Source organism: Grampus griseus (genome assembly GCF_964374135.1).
Source record: "Grampus griseus genome assembly, chromosome: 11".
In the NCBI taxonomy this organism is placed as follows: Eukaryota; Metazoa; Chordata; class Mammalia; order Artiodactyla; family Delphinidae; genus Grampus; species Grampus griseus.
This window is the reverse complement of record NC_139005.1, coordinates 96,018,920-96,033,416: the sequence shown is the minus strand read 5'-3', so window position 1 is coordinate 96,033,416 and position 14,497 is coordinate 96,018,920. Positions and strand designations below refer to the sequence as shown.

Genomic DNA, 14,497 nt, shown 5'->3' with positions numbered 1-14,497 from the left:
GTGCAGACAACCTGAGTCAGCGTCATCAAACAGGCAGGGGCAGTACCTACAGGGCACAGCAGGCCAGCCCGCAGGGCCCTTTTCCTCACTCTGGTTTTGCTCAGCTTTGGACGCTTTTGACCCCCTGCTAGTGTTTAATTTGTACTCGATTGTTTTTATTCCTTGTTTGTTTGTTAAATTTTATTATTATTTATTTTTGGCTGTGTTGGGTCTTTCTTGCTGTGCGCAGGCTTTCTCTAGTTGCAGAGAGCGGGGGTTACTCTTCACTGCAGTGCGCGGGCTTCTCATTACAGTGGCTTCTCTTGTTGCGGAGCACGGGCTCTAGGCCTGTGGGCTTCAGTAGTTGTGGTTCACGGGCTCTGGAGCGCAGGCTCAGTAGTTGTGGCGCACGGGCTTAGTTGCTCTGCGGCATGTGGGATCTTCCCAGACCTGGGCTTGAACCCCGTGTCCCCTGCATTGGCAGGTGGATTCTTAACCACTGTGCCTCCAGGGAAGCCTCTCCTTGTTTATTTAAAACCTTTCCTTCCAATGCAAAAGTGCTTCACAAAACATTAAAAATACTTCCCATTAATCTGTATTGTTCAAGGATAGAATTAGGAGGGGAAATAAAATGAAAGTAATAGTGAATAGTAGCTAAGAGATGCAGTGTTCAGAGATTTGGCCAAGAGCTGTCCATACAACTCCCTCAGAGGTGAAATACTGTTGAAACACACACAGCAACTCAAATTACAAAAAGACTGACAGCAGATGCTCAGGATCACCCAGGGTCTGCTTGTTTCAGCCAGTATTCTAAAGGAAAAAAATTAGTTCCAAAAAACAATTTTTAAACTTAGTTTGTCTTAATTTAATAGAATCTACTTGGTATGTGTTTTCTAATTTTGACATCAGTAACTGCCAAAAATATGACACATTATAGGGACTTCCCTGGCAGTTCAGTGGTTAAGACTCTGTGCTTACACTGCAGGGGGGCACGGGTTTGATCCCTGGTCATGGACCTAAGATTCTGCTTCCCGCATGGTGTGGCCAAAAAAAAAAAAAAAAAAGGCATGTAAGCCCTAACAATTATATAACTCTTTCTAGTTTATAAAACACTCTCACAGTTATTTCGAACAACTTTATGAGGAAGGAAAACAAAGTTGACCCTTGAACAGCACGGGGATTAATCCGAGTATAACTGATAGGTCAGCTCTCCATACCCTCGGTTCCTCCACTTTTGCAGATTCGACCAACCACGGACTGTGTACTACTGTAGTGTTTACTATTGAAAAGCATCCACGTATAAGACCCAGCAGTTCAAACCTGAGTTGTTCAAGGGTCAGCTGTATTGTTAGCCCCATTTTGCAGATCATAAAATTGATGTGACTTTTTTGGCTTTCGTGCAAGAGCTGACACCCTCAGGTTCTCTTTCCATTGGCCCCTGTGCTGCTTCACACGAGCGTAGTATTTACATTAGACCATCCATGTTTATTCTGAAAAGCCAGTCAGACCGGGAGCTTTTGTCTTGAGGCACAGTTAGCCGTTAGCCAGTGAATGCTGCTGACACGACTGATGGCATTTAAACTAGTATCATCATAATTTTTTAAGATTTAATGGTTTTTCTGGAACAGCTATGGGACATAGATGCTACTTTAAAATATATACTTCTCGTAGCACTGAGTAAATGGTTGTGGAAGGACTGACTGGGTGTCTCTCCCCGCTGAGGGGGTCTCTGAAGCCTTAGTGGTGCTCTGGGCTGTGGTGTGGGCTCCAGAGGCTGGTGCCAATCCCTTCTTCCAGGTCTTGAGAATGGCAAACAGCAGCAGAACTTTCCAGCTGGTCTCGTGAGCTTTCAGGGGACATAAAGAGATTAACTCTAAGGAAGCAAGAACCCAAAACATAGAGGGTTTTATATGTATTGCTTTGGCCAACACCTTGAAGTGCTCTTGAAAGAAAATCGACAGGGTGCGGAGTTGCCTCAAAGAAAGCTGCTCCCAGGGCAGCTCTACCTGTAAAGGGGGCAGCTCTTTACAGGTAGACTGTGTCGCTGCCACGTGGCTGGAGTAGACCACTCGGGCGGCAGAGGCTTCTGTCCTAGATATGGAAGGCATAGTTAAAAGGAAAAGGAAGATCTTGCTGGTGGCCAAAAATTAACACATACCTTGTTCCACATGTTCCATGCTCTACTAGCACCAGCTTTTAAACTCATGTTGAAGAGTATTCTCGTTAGTTATCTCCACGTTCTCAAGTGTGTCAGGCATCGCGTTCATTCCATCAGCCCACATTTACAGTTCCTACAGTGTGCCGGGCCCTGAGGATACAAGAATGAGTCTTGCAGTTTGGGGGGTGTGGAGGGTGGACAGACATGAAAAAGTTAATACTGTAAGCACGAGCAGAAGTGTGTGCAGTGCTGGCTAAAAGCCATCTTGGGCACAGTAGTGGCAACGTCTGTGATCTTTAAAGCTCTAACGGAACTGATCATCATCAACACTAACAATACCCTGACCCAAATGCTTCAGTGCACTGAGGCTGCTCAGAGATGCTCGTTAAGCAGAGCGACTATTCAGGTCGCCGTTACATCTCATAGGAAAGACATTCCTGTAAATGAAGAGGCATGCAAAATTCTCCCTCAGAGCTTCCTTTGGATATGAACTAAACTGCTTTTAGGTGATTCGGCTCCAGCAATTTGCCACCTCCAGTATTTCCCAAGATTTACAGTATCAAGAAATGCACAGTGGCTTAAAAATAACCTTTATTCCCCCCTAAATAAACGAAAGATTCACTGTTGAGATGATTGGACCGTTGCTTGTTGTAAAAAGTACTTTGATTTAGAAACCATGATTGAAAAGTCCCACTGTGTGTCTCACTTGTGTGGGGAACAGTATTGTGTGGACTTATCTCTCCTGGAGATAAATATCATTAAACTTGTAACAACAGTGGCGTCAAAAACAAAGGACATTTAGCTGTACAGTGACTTTATTAAATTATTTGCACTATAGGAGAGTGGTAGTATACATAGTTTCTTCAGGTAAAAACTAAAGAACAAAAAATCCAGTTGGAAATGGTACTGGCCTGGGTATTGATTTTAGGATAGAAGGGGTGAATAGAAACAGAAGCTATTATACAGGTAAGTTTTTATATTGTCTTTGGCACCTGGCATGTAGGAAGTACTTTTCAAATGTTGGATAGTTGAGTAAATGAAGGGGACTAGAAGGCAGCACAGTGTGGTATAAAGAATGGTTGAACCTTGGGGTTCAGAAGAAAAGAGGCTTTAGTTCTAAGTTCTGGTACTTCTAGTTATGGGATCTTCAGCAGGTCACCTTGCTTCTAGCCTCTTTTTGAACCAGAAAAAAAAAATGTGTTGAAGACAGACCCAGTGTCCCTTCCAGTTGCAGTGTCACTAATCTGATGCCAGACAAGCCTGATGCCTAATAAAGAGTGAGTGAAATTGTGGGGGTTTCCATGAGGGAGAAGCTTGTTACACTGAGGGATGTAACAGGAAAATGAACGGTCCCTTCTCTTACTGTGAGATTCTCAGGAAATCCCCACTTACTAGATTTCTATCACTGCTGTAACATATTACCACAAACTCAGTGGCTGAAAACACACACTTGTTATCTTACAGTTCAGATTAAGGCATCAGCAGGGCTGTGTTCCTTTCTGGAGGCTCTAGGGAAGAATTTTTCTTGTCTTTTCCAACTTCTACATTCTTGGCTCATGGCCTCTTCCTCCATCTTCATATCCAGCAGTGTTGCATCTCTCTGACCCTGCTTTCATCATTACATCTCCCTGAAGCCTGCAGCTCTGATACTTCTGGGAGAGGTTTTTTACTTTATGGAACCATGTGATTAGATTGGGGCCACCTGATAATCCAGCTTACCCTCCCCATCTGCACAGTCCCATTGCTGTGAGGCAAAGATTCTGAGGATGAAGTTGGACATCTTTGACATCTTTGGGAGTCAGTTCTGCCTGTCATGCCCCACTGTCTACATTAGTCTGCCGGGGACAGAAGTATAATGGCGAAAGCACTAAATGGCTCCCAGGAATTCTGAAATCCTACCTCAGCCAGTCATAGCATCTCTCTGGGTCTTTGTTTTTCCTCATCTAAAAAGTTGGGGAGTTGACGGGACTTCCCTGGTGGTCCAGTGGTTAAGTCTCCGCGCTCCCAATGCAGGGGGCCAGGGTTCGATGACTGGTTCGGGAACTAAGATCCCACATACCGCAACTAAGCCCGCACACTGCACTAGAGAAGCCCGCATGCCACGATGAAGAACCAGTGCAGCCAAAATAAAATTAATTAATTTTTAAAAGTTGGGGGGTTGAAATTGGAGTGGTTCTCAAACTGTATTGGAGCATCAGAATTGCCTGGAGATTTGTTGCACATTGACATGGGGCTTGAGAATTTGGATTTCTTTATCTTTTAAATTCTTTTATTGTGCTGAAATACACTTAACATAAAATTTACCATCTTAACTGTTTTGTTTTTTTTTTTTTTTTTGTGGTACACGGGCCTGTCACTGTTGTGGCCTCTCCTGTTGCAGAGCACAGGCTCCGGACGCGCAGGCTCAACAGCCATGGCTCATGGGCCCAGCCGCTCCGCGGCATGTGGGATCTTCCCAGACCAGGGCACGAACCTGCGTCCCCTGCATCAGCAGGCAGTCTCTCAACCACCAGGGAAGCCCCTTAACTGTTTTTTTTGTTGTTTGTTTTTTTATTGAAGTATAGTTGATTTACAATATCATGTTAGTTTCAGGTGTACAGCACAGTGATTCAGTTATACATATATATATATATATATATATATATGTATTCTTTTCCAGATTTTTTTTCCTTATAGATTATTACAAAATATTGAATATAGTTCCCTGTGCTATACAGTAGATCCTCGTTGTTTATCTATTTTGTATATAGTATGTGTATATGTTAATCCCAACGTCCTTTTTTATCCCTCCCCACCCCCCCTTTCCCCTTTGGTAACTGTGAGTTTTGGAAATAAGTTCACTTTTATCTTCTTTTTTTTTTTTCTTTGAAGATTCTACATATAAGCGATATCATATGATATTTGTCTGTCTCTGTCTGGTTCACTTCACTTAGTATGGTAATCTCTAGGTCGGTCCATGTTACTGCAAATGGCATTATTTCATTATTTTCTATGCCTGAGAATATTCCATTGTGTATACATACCACATCTTTATCAAGTCATCTGTTGATGAGCATTTAGGTTGCTTCCATGTCTTGGCTATTGTAAATAGTGCTGCAGTGAACATTGGGGTGCATGTATCTTTTTGAATTATAGTTTTCTCCAGATATATGCCCAGGAGTGGGATTGCAGGATCATATGGTAACTCTGTTTTTAGCTTTTTAAGGAACCTCCATACCGTTCTCCATAGTGACTGTATCAATATATATTCCCACCAGCAGTACAAGAGGGTTCTTTTTTCTCCACACCCTCTCCAGCATTTATTATTTATAGACTTTTTTATGATGGCCATTCTGGCCAGAGTGAGGTGGTACCTCAGTGTAGTTTTGATTTGCATTTCTCTAATAATGATGTTGAGCATCTTTTCATGTACCTGTTGACCATCTATACGTCTTCTTTGGAGAAATGTCTATTTAGATCTTCTGCCCATTTTTTGATTGGGTTGTTTGGTTTTTTGATATTGAGCTGTATGAGCTGTTTGTATATTTTGGAAATCCCTTGTCAGTCACATTGTTCGCAAATATTTTCTCCCATTCTGTAGGTTGTCTTTTCATTTTGTTTATGGTCTCCTTTGCTGTGTAAAAGCTTTTAAGTTTAATTTGGTCCCATTTGTTTATTTTTGTTTTTATTTCCATTACTCTAGGAGGCAGATCCAAAAAGATAGTGCTGTGATTTATGTCAAAGAGTGTTCTGCCTATGTTTTCCTCTAGTGTAGTTTTATAGTATCCAGTCTTACATTTAGGTCTTTAATCCAGTTTGAGTTTATTCTTGTATATGGTGTTAGAGAATGTTCTAATTTCATTCTTCTACATGGTAGCTGTCCAGTTTTCCCAGCACCACTTACTGAAGAGACTGTCTTTTTTCCATTCTATATTCTTGCCTCCTTTGTCGTAGATTAATTGACCATAGGTACATGGGTTTATTTCTGGGCTTTCTATCCTGTTCCATTGATCTATATGTCTGTTTTTGGTCCAGTACAGTACTGTTTTGATTACTGTAGCTTTGTAGTATAGTCTGAAGTCAGGGAGCCTGATTCCTCCAGCTCCATTTTTCTTTCTCAAGATTGCTTTGGCTGTTCAGGCTATTTGTATTTCCATACAAATTTAAAATTTTTTTGTTCTAGTTTTTTGTAAAATGCCATTGGTAATTGGATAGGGATTGCATTGACTCCGTAGGCTGACTTGGATAGTATAGTCATTTTAGCAATATTGATTATTCCAATCCGAGAAAGCAGTATATCTTACCATCTCTTTGTGTCGTCTTCAATATCTTTCATAAGCATCTTACAGTTTTCAGAGTACAGGTCTTTTGCCTCCTTAGGTAGGCTTTTTCCTAGGTATTTTGTTCTTTTTCTTTTTTTTTTTTTTGGCTGTGCCATGAAGCATGTGAGATTTTGTAGTTCCTTGACCAGGGATCAAACCCGTGTCCCTGAGGTGGAAGCGTGGCATCCTAACCACTGGACCGCCAGGGAATTCCCTATTTTATTCTTTTTGATGAGATGATAAATGAGGTTGTTTCCTTAATTTCTCTTTCTGATCTTTTGTTATCAGTGTATAGAAATGCAGTAGATTTCCGTGTATTAATTTTGTATCCTGCAGCTTTACTGAATTCATTGATGAGCTCTCGTAGTTTTCTGTTAGCATCTTTAGATTTTCTATGTATAGTATATCATCTGCAAACAGTGACAGTTTTACTTTTCCAGTTTGGATTCCTTCTGTTTCTTTTTCTTCTTTGATTGCTGTGGCTAGGACTTCCAAAACTATGTTGAATAAAAGTGGCAAGAGTGGGCATCCTTGTCTTGTTCCTGATCTTAGAGGAAATGCTTTCAGCTTTTCACCATTGAGTATGATGTTAGTAGCTGTAGGTTTAACCGTTTTTAAGTATTGAGTTGGCCAAAAGGTTTGTTTGTTTCCGTAAGATGGCTCTAGTAGCGCTTGGTTGTCTTTAACTTCATTCGAAACAGTTTTGTTAGATTGTATCATGACAGCTATTGCATCAGAATGGATTTAAAAAATGACATCAAAATTGGTGAATTTTTGTGTAGCCATTTTAGTATTGAAGATGGAAGAAAACAACATTTTGGGCATATTATGCTTTGTTATTTCAAGAAAGGTAAAAACCCAACTGAAACGCAAAAAAAGATCTGTGCAGTGTATGGAGAGGGTGCTGTGACTGATCGAACGTGTCAAAAGTGGTCTGCAAAGTTCCGTGCTGGAGATTTCTCACAAGATGATGCTCCAGGGTCAGGTAGACCAGTTGAAGTTGATAGGAATCAAATTGAGACTTTAATTTTGAACAATCAACGTTATACCACGCGGGAGATAGCCAACATACTCAAAATATCCAAATCAAGCATTGAAAATCATTTGCACCAGCTTGATTATGTTAATTGCTTTGATGTTTGAGTTCCACATAAGTTAAGCGAAAAAAACCTTCTTGACCATATTTCCACATGCGATTTTCTATTTAAATGTAATGAAAACATTCTATTTTTAAAACAAATTGTGACAGGCGATGAAAAGTAGATACTGTACAATAATGTGGAATGGAAGAGATCGTGGGGCAAGCGAAATGAACCACCACCAACCACACCAAAGAAGTTGTATATGGTGGGATTGGAAGGGAGTCCTCTATTATGAGCTCCTGCCGGAAAACCAAACAATTAATTCCAACAAGTACTGCTCCTAATTAGACCAACTGAAAGCAGCACTCGACGAAAAGCATCCGGAATTAGTCAACAGAAAATGCATAATCTTCCATCAGGATAGCGCAAGACCGCATGTTTCTTTGATGACCAGGCAAAAACTGTCACAGCTTGGCTGGGAAGTTCTGATTCATCCACTGTATTCACCAGACATTGCACCTTCGGATTTCCATTTATTTCCGTCTTTACAAAATTCTCTTAATGGAAAAAATTTCAGTTTCCTGGAAGACTGTAAAAGGCACCTGGAACAGTTCTTTGCTCAAAAAGATAAAAAGTTTTGGGAAGAGGGAATTACAAAGTTGCCTGAATAATGGCAGAAGATAGTGGAACAAAAGGGTGCATTTGTTGTTCGATAAAGTTCTTGTTGAAAATGAAAAATGTGTCTTTTATTTTTACTTAAAAACCGAAGGCACTTTTTTGCCAACCCAATACATAGTTTTAATTACATAGTGGTATTAAATACCTTCACATTGTTGTGTAACCATCACCACCATATGTCCCTATAACTGTTTTCATCTTGTAAAACTGAAACTCTAGGGCTTCCGTAGTGGCACAGTGGTTAAGAATCCGCCTGCCAATGCAGGGGACACGGGTTCCAGCCCTGGTCTGGGAAGATCCCACACGCCGCGGAGCAACTAAGCCCGTGGGCCACAACTACTGAGCCTGCACTCTAGAGCCCGGGAGCCACAAATACTAAGTCCGTGTGCTTCAACTACTGAAGCCCGCACGCCTAGAGCCTGTGCTCTGCAACAAGAGAAGCCACCACAATGAGAAGCCCTCACACCACAACAAAAAGTAGCCCCCACTCGCCGCAACTAGAGAAAGCCCACGCACAGCAATGAAGACCCAACGCAGCCAAAAATAAATAAGTTAATATAAAAAAAAATCTGTGTGCAGGTTTAAAAAAAAAACCGAAACTCTATACCCATTAAATAAGACTCCACACTTTCTCCTCCCTCCATACCATGGCAGCCACCATTATACTATGATTAAATTATTCTAGATACCTCATATAAGTTGAGTCATATAGTATTTGTTTTTTGCTGACTAGCTTATTTAACTTAGCACAGTGTCCTCAAGGTTGTAGCATGTGTCAGAATTTCCTTCCTTTTTAAGAGTGAAAAATATTCCATTGTATGCATATACCGTATTTCGCTTAGCCGTTCATCCATCGATGGACACTTGAGTTGCTTCCACATATTAGCTATTGTGAATAATGCTGCTGTGAACATGGGTGTACAAATATTTTTCATACTCTTCTTTCATGTTGGTGGGATATATATGCAAAAGTGGACTTGCTGGATTATATGATAATTCTATTTTTAATTTTTTGAAGAACTGCCATACTGTTTTCCATAGTGTTTGTACCATTTTACATTCCCACCAGTAGTGCCCAAGTGTTCCAGTTTCTCCTCATCCTCACCAACACTGTTCTTTTCTGTTTGATAGTAGTTATTTTAATGGGTGTGAAGTGGTATCTCATTTTCGTTTTGATTTGCATTTCCCTAATGATGAGTGATGTTGAGCATTTTTTCCTTTGTTTATTGGCCATTTGTATATCTCCTTTGGAGAAGTGTCTATTCAAGTCCTTTGCCCATTGTTGAAATGGGTTGGGTTTTTTGTTTTGGTTGGGGTTTTTGTTGTTGTTGTTGTTATTTGGTGGAGTTTTAGGAGTTCTCTGTATATTCTGGATATTAATCCCTTATCAGATATATGATTTTCAAGTAGTTTCTCCCATCCTGTATGTTATCTTTTTACTCTGTTGCTAGTGTATTTTGATGCGCAACATTTTAAAATTTTCATGAAGTCCAATTTGTCTACTTTTTGTTATGTGGGCCTTTTGGTGTCATAACCAAAAAATCATTGCCAAATCCAATGTCATGAAACTTTTGTTTCATGTTTTCTTCTAAGAGTTTTATTGTTTTAGGTCTTACATTTAGGTCGTTGGTCCTTTGTTAGTTGATTTTTATATATGCTGTTAGGTAAGGGTCCAACTTCATTCTTTTGCATGTGGATATCCAGTTTTCCCGGCACCATTTGTTGAAAAGACTGTCCTTTCCCCATTGGATGATCTTGGCACCCTTTTCAAAAATCATTTAACCATATACGGAAGGGTTTATTTCTGGGCTCTCTATTCCATTCCATTGGTCTATATCTCTGTATTTATGTCAGTGCTACACTGTTGACTACTGTAGCTTTGTAGTAAGCTTTGAAATCAGAAGTATGGGTCCTCCGGCATTGTTCTTTATCAAGATTGTTTTGGCTATTCAGGTTCCCTTAATATTCCACATGGGAATTACCTGCTGGTCTAGAGGTTAGGACTCTGTGCTTTTACTGCCAAGGGCCTGGGTTCGATCCCTAGTTGGGGAACTAAGATCCTGCAAGCTGTGCGGCACAACCAAAAAAAAAAAAAAGATTCCATATAAATTTTAGGATAGGTTTTTCTATTTTTGCAAAAAACGTCATTGGGATTTGATAGATTGCATTGACTCTGTAAGGTCACCCTGTAGATCACTTTGTAAACATTTTAATAACAGTAAGTTTTCTAATCCATGAGCATGGGATGTGTTGCCATTTATTCATGTCTTCTTTAATTTCTTTCAGCAGTGTTTTGTAGTTTTCATTGTACAAGTCTTTCACTTCCTTAGTTAATTCGTAAGTATTTTATTCTTTTTGATGCTACTGAGAATCAGAAATGCAACTGATTTTTCTGTGTTGACTTTGTATCCTGCTACTTTGCTGAATTCATTTATTAGTTCTAGCAAGGTATTTGTTTTTTGTTTTTTTTGTGATCTCTAGAGTTTTCTACATATAAGATCATATCTTCAAACAGAGATAATTTTACCTTTTTCTTTCCAGTTTGGACCCCTTTTATTTCTTTTTTTTTCTTAATTGTTATGGCTAGAATTTCCAGTACTATGGTGAATAGAAGTGGTGAAAGCAAGTGTCCTTGTTTGTTCCTCATCTTAAAAGAAACACCACTGGTCTTTCACCATTGAGTATGATAATCCTTGTCGGTTTTTCATATACGTCTTTTGTTTCCTAGTTTGTTGAGTGTTTTTATCATAAAAGGTGTTAAATTTTGTCAAGTGTTTTTTCCTGCATATAATGAGGTGATCATGCATGTAGTTATTTCCCTCATGCTGTTGACATAACATATTACATTGATTTCTGTGTGTTGTACCATCCTTGCATTCCAGGAATGAATCCCACTTGGTCATGGTGTATAACCCTTTTAATGTGCTGTTGGATTCTGTTTGCTAGTGTTTTGTTGGGGATTTTTGCATCAATGTTCATAAAGGATATTGGTCTGTAGGGTTTTTGTGTCTGTGTATGTGTGTGTCTGTGTGTGTGTGCACACACCATTTTCTGGCTTTGGTATCGGGTGATGCTGGCCTCAGTAGAATGATTTTGAAAATGTCCCCTTCTCTTCAATTTTTGGGAAAAGTTTCCCAAGGACTGGTATTAGTTCATTCTTAAATGTTTAGTAGAATTTACCAGTGAAGCCATCATCAGGTCCAAGGCTTTTCTTTTTTGGGAGCTTTTTGACTACTGATTCAATCTCCTTACTAATTATAGATCTATTCAAATCTTTATTTCTTTGTGATTTAATCTTGGTAGGTTTTGTGTTGCTGGAAATTTGTACATTTCATCTAGATTATCCAATTTGCTAGTGTACAGTTGCTCATAGTACTCTCTTATAATCCTTTTTATTTCTGTAGAATCAATAGTAATGTCCCCACTTGGGTTTTTCTCTACTATTCTCTGTCTGTTCTCTGTTTCATTTATTTTTGTTCTAATCCTTATTATTTCCTTCCTTCTGCTAGCTTTGGGTTTAGTTTGTTCTTCTTTTCGTAGTTCCTTAACTTGTATAGTTAGGTTGCCTGCCACTTGGCTGGGAGTGGGAGATGGGCAGAATTAACTGCTGTTTACCACCCACATCTCCCCTGGAAGTTGCAGGTCTTCAACAGACTCCAGAGCTCCAGAGCAGTTACATCAGACAGATTCTGCCAGTGCAGTTATTTTCCAGGTGTGGGGACAGATTCCCAGTGCTACTACTCTACAGTCTTCCCAGAATCCCAAAATTTGCATTTCGAACAAGTTCCCAGCTGATGCTGCTGGTCCAGGGACCACACTTTGAGAACCACTGACCTAAACTCTTTAAGGTCCTTTCTCTAAGGCCCTACCTAATAGGTCATACAGGGTCTTTCTCCTCTGGAAGTAATATAGTAAGTTAGTTGTGCTTTTTTAATTGAAAGAAGCATGCATCATTTTAGTGATGTGATTTCCTGGGGAGGGATGGGTTTGCTTTCTTGATGAGAAAAATGGGGCCTGTGGGCTGGTTCAGGGCAAGAAGCTTTGAGAAGCCCTCCCGGGGGCAGAGGGGTGTGTGTCGAGGTAGGAAGGAAATGGACAGTGTTCGGATCCGAGGGTGATGACAGGCCTGCTCCACAGGTGGCTGTTCGTCAGTCTGTGTCGTGTGTCTGGCACATGGTCATCTTGGGTCACATTTACGGAGCGCTTTTGATCCAGCCACTGTTGTAAGCCTGGATTAACACATTTAACCCTCACAATATCTCTGTGAGGTAGATCGTATTACCAGGTCCACGTTTGCAGCTTGAAGAAACAAAGTTTAGGACTTTGGCCAAGAACAACACAAAGATGGTCAGTGGTGGAATCACTTACCAGGGAGTTATTTAGGTTCCAGAGCCCACATCCTTAACCTTATACAGCAGGGCCTCAAGTACTAGGTCCCTTTCTGTATCAGTCAGGATATTTTGACTGCAAGTTACAAAATTAAACTAAAAAGTAATTTTTTTTTTTTTTTTAAGAAAAGTGTCCTCCCCCTTAACAAGTCTGGAGATGGGATGGTCCTGGGGTTGGTTACTTTAGTGCTTAATCATGTCACAGAAATCCAGGTTCTCTCCATCCTGTCACTCTGCAGCCCTCAGCAGGTTGGGCTCTGTCTTCAGAGCTGTCCCCTTGTGGTGACGAGATGGTTGCTACAGATCTCACCATCCCCTTCTCACAGAGGTCGAGCGAGAAGATGACCTGTTCCTGCCTTTCTGTCTTGTGTCCTTGTTAAGAGAGCAAAACTTTCCCAGAAGTCCCTTTCCCTGCAGACTTCACTACCAGAAATGCTTGACACACCCATTCCTAAATGGCCACCACTGAGATTCACCCCCCAGGGGCGTGGGGAGGGCCTGGAGCATGAGTCCTCCGGATGGCTGACCGTTCGGGGCTCCTTTAGGAAGAAGGGGTGTAATGGGAATGGCTGTGGGTGACCACTGAGAAATTAGCCATGTTCATTCCCTCTGGTTGATGGTGAGACCTTTGTACTGAAGGTGCCCTGTGGCACTGATAAAAGCAGATAAAGTCTAGGGCTGCCCGAGAAGCTGCCAACTGTCCTTGGTTTACTCTGGGCCAAGTAGTCTTTTGTTTCTTGGCAAGGGTATGAGGGCACATGATAAACATTTACTGGTTGTCGGCACCCAGAAGAATGTTGGTCTTCTAGGGCTGTCTTACAGCCCCGTTCCTGCTGCTTTTGCCTCTGGAGGATGCCAGGCGTGGTCAGCTGGGATCAGCTCTGACCTGGAGCAGGTTACTTCCCCTTATGGTGCTTTAGGAACCTCATCTGTAGAGCAGGGATGTCACAGGGTAGTTATGAGGACCAAATGAGCCGCATCATTCGGGTGATGCCTGACGCATGATTCAGGGTGCGCATTGGGCTGTGCTGTTGCTGGCATCTGTGTGGTTTTCCATCAGCATCAGCATTAGGGAAGCTTGATCCAGCTCCCTGTCATCCTGCTCCTGCTGCTGTGAGTTGGAGGTGTTCATTCCATGGCACCGTCCAGGTGGGCCTCACTTCACTAGGTGAGGCATTCCTGACTGCTGCAGGCCTGCAAGCCACACAGACCCTGATAGGCTGACATCCCAGGCAAAAGAGAAAAGAGGGAAGGGTGCCCTTTGGTCACTTTGCCCCAGGAAGGGGGTGTAGTATGTGTTGGGGAGCCATTTTCCACAAGTGTAACGGCTTATGGAGCACTTTTATTTTCCCTAGAATCAGGAATCTGATTCCCTAGAATCAGAATCTGTATCATTCAGGTAGCCTTAGCTGTGTGTCCTCGGCCACCAGAAGGGTCTGCATCTTTCCTCAGTAGGGCCAATGTGGTTTTTCCAAGTACGATTATTGTTGACAGGACACAGGACTGAGCGATCATGGCAGCCACATCACATGATAGAGATGTGCCCCACTTTACGAAAACCTGACCAAAGAAGGAGGAGCATCTCAATTACAGAATAATGTCTCAGCCAGAAATTCATGGCAGGTTTCCTAGTGCCTTTAAAATAGGATTTGTGTGTAAAAATACCGTTTGCACACAGGAGCCCATATTTTCTGAAAAGAGAAATATACTTGTATTGGGCATTTGGGATAAGCAGAATAAAAATAAAATCTTCTTACGAAAATAAAAACTAGAAACCAAATTCCACTTTTAATTCTAAAAGGTTTATATATAACTCTACTATCGTACCCTCTTCTCCTACCCCAGACTTCCACAACAGAAATAGATGGGCAAGATCTGTAGGCAGTTCACCATAGTGGTGAGGACTGAGGA

General features: G+C 41.2%; 1 protein-coding gene across 2 annotated transcripts in view; it reads left to right on the top strand.

Moving 5' to 3' along the window:
* TCF20 (transcription factor 20) overlaps window positions 1-14,497 on the top strand; it is a gene marked incomplete at its 5' end in the record, with an annotated part of 53,275 nt that overhangs the window by 23,132 nt on the left and 15,646 nt on the right. The window lies entirely within an intron of this gene.